This window comes from Dermacentor albipictus, chromosome 3, assembly GCF_038994185.2.
Source record: "Dermacentor albipictus isolate Rhodes 1998 colony chromosome 3, USDA_Dalb.pri_finalv2, whole genome shotgun sequence".
Taxonomy (NCBI): domain Eukaryota; kingdom Metazoa; phylum Arthropoda; class Arachnida; order Ixodida; family Ixodidae; genus Dermacentor; species Dermacentor albipictus.
The window spans coordinates 57,410,944-57,426,007 of NC_091823.1; the positions used below are offsets into that span (position 1 = coordinate 57,410,944).

The window sequence follows — 15,064 nt, forward strand, 5'->3', positions numbered from 1 at the left end:
TAGCAGTAAACAGGCCTTGTGCTATTTAGTGGTGTTGGCTAATCGCACGCCTCTATTTCTCTGTCTTTTTTTTTTGCACATATGCATGGGGTTGCGCCGGTGTGGTTTTCGGCGTACAGGTGACCGACAGACAGAGGGACGGACAAATCGGCTAGACACATACAGTTTCGCTATAAAAATAAAATAAACAAAGGCGTTTGCCCAAGCAACCGCGACACTGATGTAGTTGTGAATAAGCTAAATGAGCGACGAGTTAGTCTTATAAGTAGAAAACTATTCTGAATGCAAACACAGGATTAGATGACGCTTAAGCTGCGCCTTTGTCAGCGGAAAGCGATAGCATTCAAAGATCCCTGACTGCTTGCCACGCTTCCCGGCAACTGCAGCTTATGTAACCGTAATGTTTACCAGGAAGCGCTGGCAGAAAACGCAATGCACGAACGCGAGCTTTCTGGTAGAAATGCGGCCTCTTGCGTGCGCCGACGCCAGAGGTAGTGCACAGCCACGCCAAAAAACCTGCATCGTTTTCAGGTTTCTCTTACTGTTTCGCACTTTTAATATTTCAGTCTGAGAAGATTTAACATAAAAGGCATGCGCTGTCGGGGTTTTCTTTGATGGCACTTCTTTGTCGGTTCTCATTCTCAAATTTCCAAGGAATAACTTTGTCAAGAATGTAAGGCAAGATATGAGCAACTTTACTGATAGATTGGTGTGACAATATAACCCGCATATACTGCATGCCATATGCCAAAGTGTGGCATGTGCATATGCCTAAACATGAACGGGTTTTTTCGCTCATGGTGACGCTCACAGGGACGCGGATTTTCTGCGACATGGGGCCCTTAACGCTATCGCGTTAATACAAATATACCGCACGCAGCCTAGGACGAATAAAGAAATTTGCTGTATCTGTGTAGGTCAACTGCTGTGATATGATTCGCTCGTGATTTGAAATCACGGTTGTGTTCTAAGTTGTAGGGCTTTAGTAAAGCGTGTCAGTAGAATGAGAGCTCGCGTGTGTTATTCCGTGCGCTCTGTCGCAGGCTGTTTCGGGAAATAATATGGCTGTCATCAAATAGATAATGCTGTGCAGTAACTTGGTTGAAACTGGATATTTGTTGTTAGCGTTCCTGCCGCAATAGCTAGGAAATCTGACATTGTGCGGCTGACCTCGAGGTCGCGGGTGCGATTCCAACCACAGCGGCCGCTTTTCGATGCAACCCGAATGCAAAAACCAGTCGTCTTGTATAGATTTAGGTGCACGGTAAAGAGTCCCAGGTGGTCAAAATTTATCCGGTGTCCCCCCCCCCCCCCCCCCTAACGCGTGCCTCCTAAACCTATCGAGCTTTTGCTACGTGAAACCCCTTAATTGGATTTCCGTTTTCTGTATTGCATATTAAGGCGACTTGCGTGTGGGCTTCCTAACGTGCACTCGAAAAGGCTAAGGTTATTGAACTTCGGTTGTGGTATGTGCATTAAGCCTGGAGTAAAGAAGTACCTGTTAATTTTGTGTGAAACTGGACTTATATGGCGCTCAACTCTCTGAAGAGGCACTGGAAATGGTATCCCACGGTATTCATAGATTTGGAAAGCAGAAAATACACTAATAGGATTTATTCGAGCTCTTACCACAGATTAGATGACCAGTATGTTCTTCACCTAAACATGTTCATTGCAAAGAATTTCCGCTGCTGCCAGATTTTCTGACAAAACCATTTTGCCACAAGTGCATGTCAATAAAGTGCGTGGTCACACATTTCATCGTGTCTCAGACCCTAAGAATAATAACTGTGCTTGAGTAATTCGCTAAAAAACGTAATAGAGAGCAATCAATTGGTGAGGATGCCGGACCTAACAGTAAATCAGTTATGACGCTTAACCGATATCACTGAGTGCTCTTGCTTTATGTGTGCTGAAAAATTAATTGCACGTCACGTAAATTGCTATGTCATATCAATCGACATGATGAAATTACTTGTGTTTTGGTCCCTATTTCGTGAACACAGCTACCGAAGAATAACAATTCTGGGGGGACATTTTAGGTATAAAGCAAAATATCGATTTATCCACCTTACCTCTTTACCATTTATCTTTGTACCTTTGTTCTGAATTACCGTATCTTCGTGATTCTAAGCACCCCCGATTTGTTAGGAAGAGCGCGTCGTCAAGGCCGCCAAACGCGCTTGCTCACTCTGGAATCATTGCTCGGCGGACCTGCAGGCACGCGGTCGATGCTTCTGTTGGACGCGTTTCGCGGCCATCTGACCCCCGTAAGTAAAGACAAAGCTTCGGAACATCAAAAACGACATAGTTGTGATTCCGGGTGGCATGACGCCAGTGCTGCAACCCCTCGACGTTTCAGGCAACAAGCCCTTCAAAGCCAATCTCCAACAGGAGTACGAAGAGTGGGTGCGAAACCCTGACCGGAAAAAGACGCCGACGGGAAAGCTGCAGAAAGCGTCCCCATCAACCATCGCAAAGTGGATTTCGGATTCGTGGAAGATGGTCCAAGTGGTGTTGTGGTCAAATCATTTAAGAAGTGCTCGATCACAAACAACTTTGACGGAACGGAAGACGACCTGCTATGGGATACCGAGAGCAGCGGTTCAAGCGGTGCGACGAACTCGAGTGGCAGTGATAGTGACTGAGCATCCTACACAAGCGGTTTGTTCACTGTCTGCACCGATTTTTCTTTTGGATGTTTGCAAAATAAAATGTCATTTCTCGCACCCATCTCGTCATTATGTCGCAGCGAAAAGAGGGAGGGGGCGGTCATTCTAGATTTTTCGAATCTAAGCACCCCCCCCTCACTTTGGGCATCGCGATCGAGAAAAAAAAAGGCGTGCTTAGAATCGAGTAAATATGGTAGGTTAGGCTGAATGAGGTTATTGTAAAATATACATTGATTTCTTTGGGGTGGGGGAGAAATTCTAAAGCCAAGGAGGTGGGCGGAGGGAGAGGGTGCAGCGTAGCAAAATCTCGAGTTTCTTCGCAAAGGGTAGTGCTGCACAAGCGATAATGCAGAAGTGCTCGGTTGCACAATGGTTGTTGCAAACATCTTCGCGAAGGTGATTCATTGGGTCAACGTGAAGGGCCTGATATTATGGCCCGCACCACAAAATACCTACGTGCAACATGCTTAGCCAAGCTGTTTCGCTATCTATTTTCACGAAAGACGTGCAATACGCTACCACGAGGCACACGTTATAAATTGCCTTTGACCAGGACCATTATTTCAGTTACCCTTCCATTTCTACGCCATTGTATATACTGTAACGTCACAAAAAAAGGAAATAAACCAAAATAGAGCTCTTCAGAAGAGGAAACTGCATACCGAAGGTCTTTTTGCTTAGACAGTAAGGGTAATAGAAAGTTATATAATGACATAACTGACAAGCACGTATTCGCATGCGCCAAATACACTGCTAACCCATATTGCCAAGCTCCAGGGCTATACGTACTTCAACGAATACATTCAATTACGCTGCAGTGCAGGTACGGTACATTTGAGGTAACGATGGCTTACTTAAAGGCGCGGGTGACAAGGAATACAAGAGCATAACGACACTGTCGGTGGTGGTGGCAACGATACAATGGTGAAGGAACGGTAGCACCATTACGGAAACGACAACAAGAAGTACGACTAACGCAATGATGCTTAAAAATATTTTAGAAGCACGTTTAAGCAATTTCGTACATTTTGAAAAAATCCGGACATTTTTTCTATAGCGCTTCATTGTCAAAGGGATACTTGCTCAGCCGTGGAGGAATTTTTCATATATTGTTTTCCACTCAATTCTTCCGCAATGTCTTTTTTGTTGGTAACAACTCATCATTTTCCCTAAGGCCGTCCGAAGCTTGACAGCACCCTACAATGAGTATGGGTCTTCAGAAAAGGAAAACCAAGCCAAAATAATGACGGCCCGACGAAGTGCGAGTGTGGAACCTGATCTAAGGTGGAGGCGAGTACTTGCTTTCGTTCCGGCTACTCTTTCTATAGCAACAATCACGAAGTTATAATAGATGCAACAGACAACTTCAAAGTTTTGCGAAGTACCTGTAATATAGCCATTATCATAAAGATATGTAAAGCGCGCTCGTTTCTTTCAGCCCAACTAATGTAGCATCGCTTTGGATAGTGAGTCCGCAATGACATGCCATGATGTCATTACATTAGGAGTTATTTATCTAAATTTCCTGTAATAACATATCTGCCTTATCACGTAGTGCAATAGCACTGTCGTAGCTGTGCCATTTCCCGAACCAAATTTCATGAAAAAGCGTATATTCGAAACAAAAAAGCAGTAAATGTAGTTTTAATATTCCAGCACCATCAAAGCAATCTGCACATCCTTCGTCAAACTTAAGCCAAACCAGTTTCAAATTCTCCTTAAAAGATGTCGCTGCCTGGCCTTTACACTTTTTTAGTAGATATAGTTATATTTGGACAACTCAGTCCAAGCTGAGTGCTTTCTGAGTGGATATCAGTGTTTACAATGAAAATAAAACAGCACAAGCTACTGGATTTGCGTCAAATGCACAATGCTTCGACCTCGCAGTAGCATTCAATGAAATTAACATGGCGTCATTGCTCAAAATCTTGGACAAGTAGTACTTGGAAAAACGAAGTAAATCAAATTAGATCAATAAAAAAATTGTTGGATTCCATGGGGGAAAAAAAATAGGACATGTTGAGAAATCGCAAACGCCGTAGTGATGGCTGAGGCGATTCCTGGTAAGTTACGACTACTTGGGGTAACTTTAAAGTGTACATAATTGTAAATATATGAACCGCAGGGAACTTGCCGCGCCCGACCAGAAATTGAAATTGTCGGCTCGCGCTCAGCACCAGAATGCCATAGTCGCTAAGTCACCACGACGGGTAAAAAAAGAAATCTCGAAGGTGGATGTCATTCTACCTTCCAACGTACCTATACTTAGCAATGTTCGTTATTCATAAAAGAAGCAACGAAAAAACACAGACAAAAGAAATAAATACGCAGTTCTATATGTTCTGTATAGCTGTTCTCATGTAACGGTCACCTGGGCCCCGTCAAGCCGCTTTCACGGCTTTTAGCCTAGCGAACGTTCCAGCCTATTGCCTGTTAAATAAACTTGAATATGAATTTGAATTGCATTGCTTAGTTTGAGCACAGGCAAACTATAGCCTTCAGCGAAGTTAAATTGTGTCTGTGCGCTTGGGTTATGAAGAATGTAGATTCTGTTTGCGGAAAGCAGAAACGCTGTCAAAGAAATGAAAATTCGGTTACATTTCCATCGCACTATAACGTTAGCTTAAGCCTCTTCTCTACTAGCGCACCCTTCTCTGCCCTTGTTAGCAGCCTCTCGAAAGAGAAATTCCTTTAAGGCGAAATATTCTCAGGCCGCCGAAAAAGAGTAATAGCTTTCCTTGTACAACGTCAAGTTGGTTATGAGGAACGATGGAAACCAGGAAGTGTAAGGCTTCGGTAATGGTAGGGCGTACCTCGTCTGACTGTGTGTGACGTGTGCAGGCTGGCGAACAAGAAACACATCTAGACCGGGTCCCTCGCTTAGCGCATCTCGCATTTACATTTGTTTGCATAAATCGTTGTCTCAAAACCTTTGAAGCTGAACAGGCCCCAGAGCGCATATCCTGGTGTCCCTTGGTTCTATTGGAATTCAAAAGGAAATAAAATACGCAACAAGCATTGTCTTGAGTGTAGTGACTCGCGAATGTCATTTCGTTCTTTGAAAGACGCGTTCAGGATTTCCTTTAGGATGCAAAAACAAAATAATTGTGGCATGAGTCTGGCCATCCTTTGCAACTTTGTTGCATTTAAACATTCTCATTGCTTATGTTTTAGCAGTGTGATTAGGCTTCTATACTACTACCATATTTGTTGCAGTGCGACCCATGACAAGTGCTCACCCATGCTATACTCATTGAAGAAACAGTTTGAGCATTTGTATTATGCTCATTGTAATACATGAAGCCTCCCTGAGTCAAAAACAGATGAACCTGCATAGCTACGAGCTATACCCTAAAGTCTGCTTGTACCTACTTTTCTTGTAGAGGACCGGGTAGTGCAGTATTTTGAGGCTCGCAATATAGCTGCGCCATTGTGTTAGTGCACTATCGAAAAAATAAGTTACGCTGTGGATAAAGGGCATTGTATAAAATTCACAAAAATTAAGATTACATATTCATCGTAGTTGCTTGAGATTCAGTTTGCAATTATACGAGGACATCTGCCTATGAATGACCTAAGCTTTTTTTGCTCAAAGGCTTTCCAACTTGCAGCAGTTTAGCAGTATTTTAAGTGCTCACCGATACTCAGGGCTACGAATAATTGAGTGAAACACAATCAAAGTGTAAAGCATGATGTTAAAGGTATAGACAAATCACCTTTTTGTAGACAAACTAAATCTTTTTGTAATGTTTAAAGTCTACTTTTTTGCGAGCTGTATAAGCTTTTTCTTTTTCTACGGCGTGTGCAGGCTTCTTCTTTGATGTTTTCTGTGTAGACAATCAAGCGTGAAACGTTTCGTTTGCGGCCAAATAAAGCCCAAGAAGCAAGAAAAGCAGCGCGGTGGCGGCAATATTATTTGAAGCAGCCACACAGGCTCTTATCACTCACCATATAACAGTGCAAGCTGTATATCAGTGTGTCCGTTCTATTTTCATTTTTCTTTTATTGTTGTTATTCGGGGAATTTGTTGCAAAGAATATGTGCCCAAAATATAGCAAAAGCGCTTCAAATATCTACATGCAGCCCTGTTCGATGCAAGTACTGCATTCAGACTTCCACATCTCATCGCTATGCAGCAGATAACAACTATTTGCACTGCCGAAGCGTAATCTCATAAGACATAGCTCCTTGACCTTCGAAGAAAGAGGCGTCCCGAAGCACTCTTCCACATCTCTTTCTGCCAGAGAATGGCAAAATAGCTGCAGTGTGCTGAGACCGGCCGCAGTGCCACGAGGTTCATTCGTCTTGCTTCTTTGCGTGTTTCAACGAAATCCCTGCCACGCGCCTACGCCATCATGACAAGCACACGGTCATTGGTACTGCGGTACTCCTGCTGTCAAGCAACAACGCGAGATTGATTAGGCAGCAATGGCCGACTACCGCTGATCGCTGTCATTATCACACGTTCTCTGTCCCAACGGTAATTTCTGGCAGAAAGCTTGTATGCCTCTGATTGCACGCTTTCCTTTTACCCTTTCCGTTCCTGACAGGTGTTATAGACATGACAGGAACGGAACATGGCGTACTTGCAGCACTCAACAGGAGGGTAATGGAAGCCCGTTGGCTTTATGCGACGAAGATTGCTCACAACGGCACTCTATAGAGGGCGGCGTTTACAACCAGACTCGAACTACTGAATGTTATTCACCTTCGTCTTTACCTTCAGGTTTCTGTTCTTTTTTTCAGTGTGATCCTTGTAGCACATGTGCTGTAGTTCAGGCATTTCGCAAACAATGTCCTTTGGTGTTCGTCATGTTCTGGGTGCTAATAAACACGGCGGGACCGAAATGTTTAATCGCGATGGCTACTACGCTCTTGCCTTTCGCGGCGGGGCACATGTCAAGAAAAAGAAGAAGAACACGATCGACAAAGTGAGAGAATTGAGATTGACAAGGCAGAGAGGTTGATTGGAAGAGAAATCTCAGATTTGATAGGAAAAGGAGAGAAAGACTGGCAGAAGTAATAGCGGATAAAGAAAGCAAACATGCGAACAACATATTCTAGAAGGTGGAGAACGTCAGGGAATATCAAAGTCTTCGTAATAAGTTGCTCGAATGTAGAAACTCCAATAGCGTATTGATCGATTCCAGACTGACGGTCGCAATCTAGGATTGTCTGCGCTGAGAGCGACTTGTCATTGAGACGCACCAACAAGGCCGCGAGCTACTGCTTGTGTGCGTTGCATGTGGCGAAGACAGCGGTCCAGAACATGTTCGATAGTTTTCTTACTGCTGCAGTCGTTAGAAGCAACAGTGTCGGCCCTTCCGATGAGGAAAGCAAGGGATATAGGGAAAGCGACGCCAAACCACTCTAGTCAAAATACTGCGATTGAGTACGATGAGCAAAATACAGTTGGAATTAAAGGGACTAAAATTTTCTCGCTGCCGCCTCGGTTTCCCAGATGAGAACAAAACGTGCTCCCGTGCTTTGGTGGCAGCCTTCTCTCTCTCTCTCTCTCTCTCTCTCTAACGCCTTTGTGTTTGTAGGCTTTTCAAGGCTGAAATACCACTCATCGCTTCACTTCGGCTATGTTTACTCACAGTGAGAACTCAAGCATCTCAAGATTGAATTACGTACTTTTGGTATGGAATATTCTTTTCATCAGCGATATCATGAGTTTGCAACATAAAAAAAGCGGAATAAAATGTAATAATCGACTCAAAAAGAAAGTAATAGCAACCAGTTCTCTGCAGGTACAAATTTATGGCCATTCTAATAAGATATTTTGTGACCGAGCAACGTTACAGCGCTGCAAGCTCTTGCAGATATGGCCAATGTTTCCGACATATCAATTTTTATTCTGCTTGTATTCGCCTTCAGATGCGAATTTTTCCGTCAATATAGCCATCAATTTCCTTTGTACGTTGATGGTAAGTTATTCTTTATTGATCTAATAACACAGCGATTGCGCAAATCTGCCAACACCGGCTTCTCGAACATAAAAGGTTAGTTCGTCCATTACAGCGAAAATCTGCCTGCATGTATTTCTTGTTTTGACTAAGTGGCATGTTTTATGATATGCCTTCTGGGACTGTTCTGCCTTGGGCTGGCGACAAGCCCACACAGTGTGTTATGGACATGTAGCACATGTTGTGAATAGTGCTAGCTCGCGTGTTGTTACATGCGACAATTCAGCTGCTTCTCTAAAACAGGCCAGTTATGAAAATAAATTTATTTGAAGCTGTAGGCCTCGGTACTTTTCGATTATTTCTATTCCCTAAATCCATGCCAAAATACTCGCTTAAATTACCTATGTTGATAAGGACTTGAAGTTGAAACATCTGAGACTGAAAGTTATTTATGGCTAGGGGTGAGACTCACAATTGGCTTTGGTCAGCTGCCGTCAAACACAAGCTAAAGCTTACAAGTACTACAAAAAACTATGTTCACCGCATTGCAACAAGCAACAAACCTTTATAACGCTGCCGGTGTTATAGCGAATATACAATAAGAAAGGTAATTATTTTAATAAGTGCTCTGTTAGGACCCGCGAGATATAGAAAAAAGTGTTTCCACTTACTTACAACATGCCTTATAATCTTTGGTCTCGTAGTATGTGTTCGGATACAAAAGGTTCTGCTCATAGTGAATGAATAAGAGCGCAAAATGACAAGGACGGGAAGACGTCACACACATTCGCTGTGAATCAGAACCAACTAGCCCATCAACAAGGCTAATTACGAACGATAACATAGAAAGGGCCAATAGTGATGTATTACGAAGACTAGCGGGCTCGATTGTTTGGAATCTTGAGACAATCGTAATCAGTTACGCGTTTTATCATATTTTTAATGTTTTATGTTCACCTCACCGGCTGCCATTCTACTCTCCGTTACAGTTCTATCTATGTCATTCACTTGCTGATCACATTAGAGGATGAATGTTCTCAAATCCTTCGAGTCCTGCTTGGTTTTGATTGACTGTGACCTTAGTAATATCGAAATGTGCTTTAATTTTTAGACAGTGCACCTCACGACATCCTGTGGTCACTCGCTTTCTTCCGTGTCATTTATGGAGCTAAGCCGCAATATCAGTTTCCTCCACTCACATCCTGTGTCCTCCGTTAGCGCTCTGTTTTGATGTGTCCTCAGAGCTTGCAATGAAAATGTCGGTGATAAAATTTGTTCCTTGGCATAGATGACATGAAAACTAACCGACTACACGAAGTATGTCAAACATTAGTAAATTCTCCGTGCACGTGAGGGCCCTAGCGAAAACAAATCCCCTTGTCGGAACGTAGGCTCCCGATTAAGGCTTCCCTGTGAACTGCTGTCTAATTTCGATCACTTGCAGAGTGTGCGACACCTTGAACTCCGTGATAGTTTCAAGACGGGGAAGTAGTCGCTTTCCCGCTACTGCAAAAAATTATAATAGAAAACGCTGGAACTTCTCGTCGAATACAGTAGCAGGTATTTGATAAGCCGAGCGCACTCTTGCTATAAACAGTCTTTTCTGTGCTCGGCTAAGTGCCGATTCGTTGCATTTATTCACTATTTACCAAGAAAATGAAATCATGTCATGCGTTTTTTCAGCATTAGAATCACCAAGTGGCCAAATTAAGTATAACAGGATGTGCTTTCCTGGACTGCATTCATCAAGCCCCCACTACCTAACGAAAGAGTGGCTACGTGCAAGCTTCTGATTAAACTACCATAAGCTTACTTAATGTTGGCACTGTGCGTGCCTGTTGTGCTGTACTGAATAGAAGCAGGTCCATATGCACGCGTACGACGAACCTCCCACTTCATGTCCGAGGGAAAGCTATCGAAAGAAGAGTGTGTAAACGACAGCAGCGTCCCGGTGCACTGCAGCATACACTGGATTACATTTTCATACCAAACTAACTGTTTGAAAAGTAGTAAAAATAATACTTGGCTTCACATGCAGTCTGGAATGCACCGGCAAAAGCAAAGGCGGTGAATTTCTTGTACATCGTCCTGTATTAATAAACCGTGATGTTTCTGGATATGTTTGACAGTAAAGGAGGCTGCCAATTTTATATAATACAGGAATGCATAAGTGCCGTAAACTTACTAACAGAGTGACGTTGACTTTCGAGTTTCTACAGGTGTTCCTTCTTTACACGAAGCAGCTAGCCAAGCCGCAGCAGCAGCCTTCAAGCATTAACATGTGAATAAGCACCCCGAGGGCCATGCAAAAATGAGTTGCTAAGACGGGGGTCATCGTTGGGGAAAGAGACCGTTTGGTTGCAGTATTTTCACATGCATATCTTACTCCACTGTTCGCCACGAGAATGGCGTATTGAGTGCTGCGAGGCCTCGGTGTGCAGCTGCTCCATTGCAAGTACTTTAGTCCTGCCATGCTCTGGATGCTTTGATAGAGTGGGAGGCTCTACGTGCTAGACATGTACAATCATTGTGGTGGCGCAGCAGGGTAAACAAAATGTAGACCAAAGGCAGCTCTTGCGAGTTTCTTTTGAATTTTGCGACACTCTAAATGCAGACGTGATGCGAAATATGAGCAACAGAATCTACCATTTTGCGAGGAGACTAAAGATCGCCTACTCTGCGACCAACGGACAAGGTTGCGTCGCCGGGCCGGTGACCTCAGAAGTTCGCTGAACAAGCCGTTGTAAAGGAATTGATGTATTGGGGTGAGTAGTGAGGTGAAGTTTGGTGTGAGAAAATGTCCGAGATGTCGGACGTGCCAGTATGTCTCATGGCGGCGCGATACATAATCAACGCAAGTGGCTAAAGCTATAGACATAGCACGTATCCTTTTGTGCTGGCACTTTCATCAAAGTACAAAAATGTGTACACAATGCTGTCTTATTTTGACAAACTGCACGTTCTTAAAGCAAAAACACGCTGAGATGCATACTGCAATTACGCGCTATTTTGAGTCTGAACACCATCTTCGCTGCCCGAGAAGAGAAAGAGAAAAGACAGAGAAGAGAAAAGCAGCAAGTACATCTCATATTTAAGAAACGCATAACGATGACTGCGGGCTCGGTTACTGTAGTGACAGTTTGAAATTCCTTCTTATTTATTTAATCATAATTTTTACAGAAGCTTTAATGGTTAATAGCATAAACTTGCACCGTTGAGGATATATATCACAACGCATTTATCCGAGTGCATCAAAGTATTTCATATCGCGATATGTCGGGACTATCAAAGAAAATGTAAGCATGGCTGATATTCTTGTTCGCCCTCAGTATTTATGCCATTAATTTTTTTTATTCCTGTCAACACCATCACGGTTTTAATGCAGGAGTTTCTGATACTTGGCTACATTTATTCACAGCTGGCATCACAACCTCTCAATAGCTCAACCAGCCTTCCTGACAAACCTATTCAACGAGTCTCACCCTAAGAAAACGTCGACAGCCATTACCTCCATGCATTCCCCCTCAAGGTTGCTAGAAAAATGCCGCTATGCGAATTACTTTGTAACTGTTTTGGTAAAAATGTGATGCCTCTTCAAATTTTTGTTTCAGCAATTTTAATGGGTGCATTTGAGCATTTAGAGTACTCGAACGTAAGAGAGAAAATGAAACTTTTCAGACGCATCACTGTACTATAGTTTGTGGTTCAAAATATGATTCAAAATGAAAGCATTTGAAAATAACAATACGCAATTTGGAAAAGGACATGATTTTACTAAGTATGTATAGTATTTGGAAGAATGCTAGAAGCCTCTCGTATTTGCTCTCGCAATTTTGCTGAGATAAGTTAATCTTTATTGTTCAGAACAGTCCACAGAAATAAATTCGGCGTATAGCATTTCTTTACAATACTTTCTGATTCGGTGCGGCAACCGACATTCAAAAACGCAAATAAAATTCGTCAAAGTAAACTCAAAGTGTGTGACTGGTATGATTTGAGCACGTGTTTGACGCCCAGTGGTACCTCTTGGCTACGCGTAACCGCAATTTTTTTTCTCAACCTCGTGTTGTGCAGTGTGTCCACGTGGAGCCCTTGCGCGTGACCCTGTTGGCCGAGTCTGTTGTTCAAATTTCCCTATAGTTTACTAGCCGCAGGAACTGACACACCAAAAGCCTGTATATTTGTCTTTTGTACTATAATCAGAACTTATGGAAACTATAATAGTTACACGGCCTTCTTTACCTTCCCAAACAAATTTCAGTCCCAGGGCGTCACATGCATGTTCTGCGACCAAGCTCTCAAAAAGACAGAGGTCGCGGTTACTGAGAAACGGAGCCAATATCTACAAAGCTGGACCGTGAGTACCGTCAAAGCTTTTCTTTGACTTTCCTAAATATAAATGTGCGTTCTCAAGGCCCATCTTTGTGAGTGGATATGACATTAATTCTGATGTCGCTTCGAAGAATTGATGAGGTGAACTGTCGTAAATTATGTGCATTGGGTGCAACATGTCTATGTTTAGTAGGTCAGGATCTTCAACAATTTTTTATCGCTACAGACAAACCTTGCCTCCAAGAGGCCTACCAAAATAAAAGCAAATACCTAAAAACGTTCAAAGCACAGCTAGGGCCTAAATGAGTCTGTTGACCGGAGCTCAAGCGTGACATATCTTGAATTTAAAGAGTACAATACGTTGCAACGTGCGGTCATATCCATTGTTAGACTAGTTACATGTTTACTATTCCTCGGGGAACAAGCTGTCATGAATTGTTACGTGTGTCAAGCTCTTGACTTGGTTGCTGTACGAACCGGAAGTGTTGAATTTATGACCATCATATCAGTTGAAATATTAAAGCCATGACTTCACGTATTAAAATGGGCCATCAGTTCCATTCACTATTTAGGAATACTACAAAATTATTCATGTATTCAATGAAAGTTTTACAATGTTTGATCAACTTTTCTTTTTTCAACACTCGGGATTCCGGATAAGTGAGGCACAGGCCTCTTCACAATTGAAATTATCAGAAGACCTTGAACACCATCCATGTGATCTGTGCAGCATCAACGTTCCCCCCCCCCCCCAGCTTGCTAAAAACACCCAATTTTTACGTAGCGTTCTATTTTCAGTCTCTGCCCACTGATGACGGTCTTATGACAATGTTTGTATTCCTTATTGAACTGTGCATTAGAAACGTCTGCAGTTGTACAGATACTTGGGCTCGGTAACTTTTGCCTGGATTTGTGGTATTTTCGACTTATCCCCTCTTTATCCGAATCAGACTGGGGACATTCCACGTTCCTCGAACTCAGAGGCAGAGTGCAAGCACGCAAACCGAAAACGTGTGACCCGGTCTCGGAGAAGAAAACTGCAGAGACGGAACCACGTGACTACAACACACGTCGAAATTGCAACAAAAGAAAAGGTTCTGCATTCTGGTTGACCACAAAGAGAAAGCTGCGCAATGCATCTGTTTGTTAATGCAAACATTGCAGACATCTCACCGTAAATACCGTTGCCAGATGTTAATAAAGCGTGTAGTCATGTCAATTCATTCTGGTAAGAACTGTTGAACTTGTGTACCTTTACCACGATGCCTAGGCACAGATGTCGTCTGCATACATCGAGAATTGCACTGTAGAGGGCAATAAGTCTAGGAGCTTGACCATCTATAGAGAGAGAGAGAATGAAGAGGAAAGGCAGGGAGGTTAACCAGATATGAGTCTCCGGTTTGCTACCCTACACTGGGGATGGGGGATAGGGGTTACAAAGATGACAGAGAGGAAAACGCTAAAAAAAGGAAAAAAAAACAAAAAAAACACGCACACATGGACGTACACACACAAAAGGCGTTCCAGTTAAAGTCGTTCACACAGGCCGGTAGAACGCAAAAAGCGCAATAGCGCTTGCACGGCCTTCTTCTGTGACGGTAGGTCGTTTCGATGTTGCAGAATTCTTATTTCGGATAGCGGTTGGTTGTCCAGTTGGTCAAGTTCCTGGCTGAGGCATGCCCTCTGTGGACTGTACTGCGGGCAGGTGCACAAAATATGGCCAATTGATTCTTCATGGCCGCAGTGGTCACAGGTTGGGCTGTCGGTCATCCCTATGCGGAATGCATAGGGTTTAGTAAAGGCAACGCCCAACCAAAGTCGATATAAAAGCGTGGCGTCTCTACGGCGAAGCTGTGATGGCGCTCGAAGACTTAGTGTTGGATCAAGTGAGTACAGTCGCGTGTTTCTTAAATGTGGCTCATTCCATTGCGACGCGGTGCACTGCCGAGCAAGTAGGCGGAGCTTCCGTGCTGCGTCAGTTCTAGAATGAGGAATTGGGACGTGGCGCTCCTCAGTATGGGCTGAGCGGGCAGCGTGATCCGCCCGTTCATTGCCGATAATCCCGCAGTGACTTGGAAGCCACTGAAAAGTTATCTCATGGCCTGCTTCACTTATATGTTGCAACATCTCTGTAATATGGAATATTAGTTG

At 43.3% G+C, this 15,064-nt stretch overlaps 1 long non-coding RNA gene across 3 annotated transcripts in view; it reads left to right on the plus strand.

Moving 5' to 3' along the window:
• The window catches only part of LOC135898686 (uncharacterized), a 261,099-nt gene that overhangs the window by 75,908 nt on the left and 170,127 nt on the right, over positions 1 to 15,064 (plus strand). For 2 of the 3 annotated variants that reach the window (XR_010563393.2, XR_010563392.2), the window contains exons 2-3: positions 11,196 to 11,346; positions 12,843 to 12,938. The exons of the other annotated variant lie outside the window; for it this stretch is intronic. This is a non-coding gene — a long non-coding RNA (uncharacterized lncRNA). The remainder of the gene's footprint in view (positions 1 to 11,195; positions 11,347 to 12,842; positions 12,939 to 15,064) is intronic. 3 annotated transcript variants of the gene reach the window in all.